Source organism: Callithrix jacchus, chromosome 7 (assembly GCF_049354715.1).
Source record: "Callithrix jacchus isolate 240 chromosome 7, calJac240_pri, whole genome shotgun sequence".
Taxonomy (NCBI): Eukaryota; Metazoa; Chordata; class Mammalia; order Primates; family Cebidae; genus Callithrix; species Callithrix jacchus.
This window is the reverse complement of record NC_133508.1, coordinates 148204928-148210927: the sequence shown is the minus strand read 5'-3', so window position 1 is coordinate 148210927 and position 6000 is coordinate 148204928.

Below are 6000 nucleotides of genomic sequence, written 5' to 3'. Positions count from 1 at the left end.
CACTGCAGCCTCTGCCTCCCAGGTTCAAACAATTGTCCTGCCTCAGCCTCCTGAGCAGCTGGGATTACAGGTGCACACCACCATGCCCAACTAAATTTTGTATTTTTAGTAGAGAAGGGGTTTCACCATGTTGATCAGGCTGGTCTCAAACTCCTGACCTCATGATCTGCCTGCCTTGGCCCCCGACAGTGCTGGGATAACAGGTGTGAGCCACTGCACCCAGCCAAACTATTTTTAAAAGAGACAAACTGAGCCAAAGTAATGGCAGGGTGAAACACCTTGCCTTGACTTGTGTCAACCAACCTTAATGTTCTTTTAGCAGGAATAAAAGAAGTCCATCTGTTAAGCACAGTATTCCAGGACCAAAGAAATACGTGAGACAACTTTTAAAGAGCAACAGCAAATACTGTCTTCCTTCCACTGTCTCAAAACTAGACACAGTTCAATAAGTTATTTATATAAGGCACCCATAAATCAAAGAAGTGTGCTTATCATACCTAATTAAACAATTTCAAACCTAAATACTTCAGATGTATAGCAGTCCTCTGAAGCCATAGCAATAAGATGACTCACCAACTGGCAGGTGTCTTAGGTTCTACAAATAATGGGTGTTTGCCTGGATGAAAACAAATGTATCTGCCCCAACAGACGAACTCATCCTGCTTGGCTAAGAGAGGAGAGAGACTAAAAAAACTGATCAGTAGTATAGTACTTTATAATGGACAGAAGAATCAGACTTTGCTACAGAGAGACTTATAATTCATGCAGACTTTCAAAATGCCCTTCCAATTTTCACTTACCAGAAAAGTACAACAGAGTAAGATCTAAGATAATAAAAATCAATTTATGATCCCCAAATTAAAAGTAACTGCAAATGAGAATTATGACATTGAGTTCACTGCTTCAAGAAATGTGAAGTCAGTCACAAGAAAAATAAATCCATATTTAAACCCTCCTATTATATTTTGTGACTTGATGTCAGTTTCCACTCAAGTGAAAATTAGTAGTACATATTTGAGTTCTAGTTCAAGGATGTATACTCATGTGAAAACTGACACCATGTCACAGTTAATAAGATATGGGTTTATAAATATGGAATTAAAAGAAACTTACCCTTTCCCTTTGTGCAGCTCTGACTTCCAACCCAGTTTCTATAGAAACAGGAGGACAAGTGCCAGTGCCAGAAGTCTGCCAATTAGAACTTATCTTTGAGTTGCTGAATAATAAAGTCAGATCCCAAAGTCGACTATAGGTTTTTGTCAGTAGTTCCTAAAAAGAAACCCAGGAGGAAAAAAAGATGTTTAACCAATTACTCTACTTAAAAATGCTCCCTTTAAAATTGGCTTTAGAAAAAAATAAGGGAGTTCCAATACCACATGTTTAAGAAAAAATTGTATTAGGGTTTCAGACATTACTAAAATTAAGAAGCAGCAAATAGAAGAGAGGGTGTCTTTGAAGGTCCAAAAACACTTTTAAACCAGTATATTAAAGGAAAAAAACACTCATACATTATGAAAATAAAGTAGTTTCAATCGTGAAACCTTAAAGTTCAAATGAATCCATTCCTTCTGTGGAATGAACTTTCAGTAAGGTTATAGCATTGCAAAGAGTAAACTTCACAAATGAAATTTGTCAAGAGAAATGATGATACAGGTGAAGTCTCCACTAAAAGCCTCTCATTTCTAGGAGAAATCTATGAATTACAAACAAACCTTTGAAAAGTTTTCTAGAAACATTAGCATTGCAGTGCTTGATGAAAAAATCCCCCTAAGTCACATATACCAATTTAGAAAACTTAAAATTGTGGGATCTAAGAAATAATCTGACTCCAATTTTTCAACTGATATCCACATGGTTGCTTGGTGAATGTATTTGGGACTCTTTCGTCACAAAAATTTACACATTATTTTTATCTTTTCATATGCCTCGAGGTATGAGAAGCACATGTTAAAAGTATCAGGCCGGGTGCAGTGGCTCATACCTGTAATCCCAGCACTAAGGGAGGCCAAGGCAGGAGGTCAGGAGTTTGAGACGAGCCTGGACAACATGGTGAAACCTGGTCTCTATTAAAAACACAAAAACTAGGCCGGGTGCGGTGGCTCACGTCTGTAATCCCAGCACTTTGGGAGGCCGAGGCGGGCGGATCACGAGGTCAAGAGACCAAGACCATCCTGGCCAACACGACGAAACCCCATCCCTACTAAAAATACAAAAAAATTAGCCGGGCATGCTGGCACACACCTGTGGTCCCAGCTACTTGGGAGGCTGAGGCGGAAGAATCGCTTGAACCCGGGAGGGAGGTTACAGTGAGCCGAGATTACGCCACTGCACTCCAGCCTGGTGACAGAGCAAGACTCCATCTCAAAAAAAAAAAAAAACAAAAAACAAAAAAACACAAAAATTAGCCAGGTATGGTGGCTCATGCTTGCAGTCCAAGATACTCAGGAGGCTGAGGCAGAATCATCTGAACCTGGGAGACAGAGGAAGCTGCAGTAAGCTGAGATCGTGCCACTGCATTTCAGCTTGAATGACAGAGCAAGACAATGTCTCCAAAAAAAAAAAAAAAAAAAAAAAAAATAACCAGGCTATGAGCGAGACTATGTCTCAAAAAAAAAAAACGGCCAGGCATGATGACTCACACCTGTAATTCTAGCACTTTGTGAGGCTGAGGCAAGTGGACTGCTTGAATCCAGGAGTTCAAGACCAGCCTGTACAACATAAATTCTTTCTCTACTAAAAATACAAAAATTAGCCAGGCATAGTGGTGCACACCTGTAATCCAGCTACTTGGGAGGCAGAGGTGGGAAGATCACTTAAGTGCCAGAGATGGAGGTTGCAGTGAGCTGAGTTTGTACCACTGCATTCCAGTCTTGGTGACAATAGTGACACACTGTCTCAAAAATAAATAAATAAATAAAAATATCATTCCTGACCTAATTTGATACACTGCAATTTAGAGTACTCTCTGAACATTCATACTGAACTATTTTTTAATACAAAATAATGTTAATACTACATTATTTGTCACTGTATACTTTAATAGGTATTTGATTCATGTTACGTAAGGAAAATTAATTTATGAAGTTAGTACATTACACTTAAGAAACAAAGGCAATTAGGAACCATTCCTCCTCGCAGAAAGCTCTAAACCTACCACTACCAAATTTCCTAAATCCTGGGGCATCAATTAGCAGGGTGTCTACAATATCCTCACCTGTACCTGTAAAAAATAACATGTTCAATCTCACAAAGAAGAGAGGTGACCAGTATAGAATGGGAAGGTAAGAAAAGATATAAGCATAGCAGAGTAATCAAGAACCAACCAACTAGGATAGGCAAAACAGTAACCCCTTCCCCTGTCTTGGTGACAGAGACCTCCGGTAATTTTCTGGTCACCGAGGCTCACTACTTAAGAACTCTTTCATTCTACTTTTCTCGTTGAAAGTATTTTTTAAAATGCTTTACAGTAAATGTCACTGACTAATGCACGAATCTGAAAATCTTATGCACACAGAAGATTCTAATTATCAATTTTTATCATACACAACATTTATGGCTACATCTAAAATACTGCTTCTCAGACTTTAATATACATACAAATCACCTGGGGATCTTGTTCCATTCAGTAGGTTTGGGGTAAGGCCCTGCGATTCTGCATTTCTAATAAGCTTCCAGGTGAGACTAATGCTGTTGGTCTGAGGACCACACTTTCAATAACAGATTCTAGAAGACTGAACAATATACATAGTGTACTGAACCCCAATTACATTCTCAAAGTTTAGTGTTTTGATTTTCAAACAGTCCTTAAAAGGCTGATTGTGTTTATAAAATCTGTCTCTAGAGCAGTTCTTAACCCTGACTGCACATTACAATCACCTGGGAGCAGTTAGAACAAAAGGCAAACAAACTTGGCCCTTTGCAGAAACCCTCTCAACCTAATCAATTTAAACGAATCTCTGAGAGTGGACCCAGTCACTGGTATTAAAGTTCCTCAGGTGATTCCATTGCACTTGTTGAGCCATTATTGAGACCTCTGCTATAGAATGCAGAAAAATTCCAATAAAGGAGTCTAGTTTACTGAAGTGTTTCTGTACATACAGAATATACACAATGACATATATAAGATACTTATCTTGGGAGCTAGGTAAAACTATTGATAATTTTTTTAAGAGATATGGTCTTGCACTTTTTGGCTCAAATGGTCCTACCGCCTCAGCCTCCCGAAGTGCTGGGATTACAGGTGCAAGACTCAGTGCCCAACCTGATAGGCGATTTCTGTTTGTTTGTTTTTCTTTTTTGAGACAGAGTCCCCCACTGTCACCTGGGCTGCAGTGCAGTAGTGTGATCTCAGCTCACTGAAACCTCTGCCTCCCGAGTTCAAGCGATTCTCCTGCCTCAGCCACCCAAGTAGCTGAAGATTACAGGCGTGTGCCACCACACCCAGCCAATTTCTTGTAATTTTTAGTAGAGATGGAGTTCCACTACGTTGGCCAGGCTGGTCTCAAACTCCTGGCCTTGTGATCCACCCACCTCGGCCTCCCAAAGTGCTGGGATTACAGGAGTGAGCCACTACACCCGGCCTCTGATAGACAATTTCTATATGCTAAAATGCAAATCAGTTTTATGAAACATTAATTTTCCCTATAGGTCTTAAAGTGTGTAATAAAAAATATACACACATACAGCATCCCAAAGTATTAATTTTACCTGAAATAATAATTATATTGTGGACACTGGTGTAATAACTTATGCACAAAAATTTTTCCCTAAGTCTTTTTCATAGGTAAAAAGGAATCTGCTGATTACCTGAGAAAGGTCAGATAAATTCAGCACTTAAAAACTGTAAACACACATGTAACGTATTTGCACAGGATAACAGCCATTTCACAAAAAGATCCTCTAAATTATTTTTTAGCAAGGGAGTTTGGTTAGATATCACTAAAAAAAACTGCAAGTTACGAAATACAGAAAGCACGGTCAGTGTGTTTTATCAGTCATATATATGACTACAGTGGAAAATGTGAAGACAGTTTATTGAAAGCAGAAATAATAAGAAGTGGCATGCTCAGAAAATGAGGCATCTTCAGAAGGAAGACTGCTTTGAAAGTTCAGGATGGTCAACAATTATGAGCCCCCCAAAAATAAAATCTTTCTTATTGTACTTAAATAAAAGAGCAGTGCTGATCTCTAACAAGAACATATTTACAGTCTAACAGAATTTGTGAAATGCTAATAATTTATTTTCTTTGGCATTTGAAGGAAATTTATTACTTTCCTTAGGTAGTCAAATCTTGATCAAATTATATCACTCTCCCTGCTTAAAACCTGCAATGGCTTCTTCCCACAGCAATCAGCATTTAAAATACAATCCAGATATAGTATGCACCTAAAGTAAAATAAATAAATAAATAGAATACAATCCAAACCCTTTGTCTGGAGCCTAATAGCCCTAATTCATAGCTTACCACCTCCTTTCTTCCACCAGACTGTAAGCTCCGTGAGAAAAGAGAAATACGTCTCGTTTTCTTCACAAAGATACTCCCAAGATCTAGAATAATGTCTGGTATATAATATGTACCCATATATCTGAATAGTTCATTGCTATACTTATGAAACACAAATGCAGTATACTCAATCATTTACAGGACAAAAATACACTCACTTTTACCTATAATGCCTTTGTCTCAATCCTATTACTAACTTGAGTAGCTGATATAGGTGATGATCCATTAATGGAAACAAGTTTCATGTGTACACACTCAATCCCAGCATCACTTTCAATTTTATGACTACAGTCACAGTATTTTTAGATTGACATCTGAAAACTCAAGGATACCTCAATCAGTTCCTGGCTGTGTATCCCTCAAGTCACAAAACTTTTCTGGTGTCCCGTTAGCATTTCATAAACAAAACAGTGGCCCATCTTCAGGGCTGTTATAAGGCAAAATTAAATAATAATCTAGATTGAGTTTCTTGGAGAAATAATTACATGACTAGAAA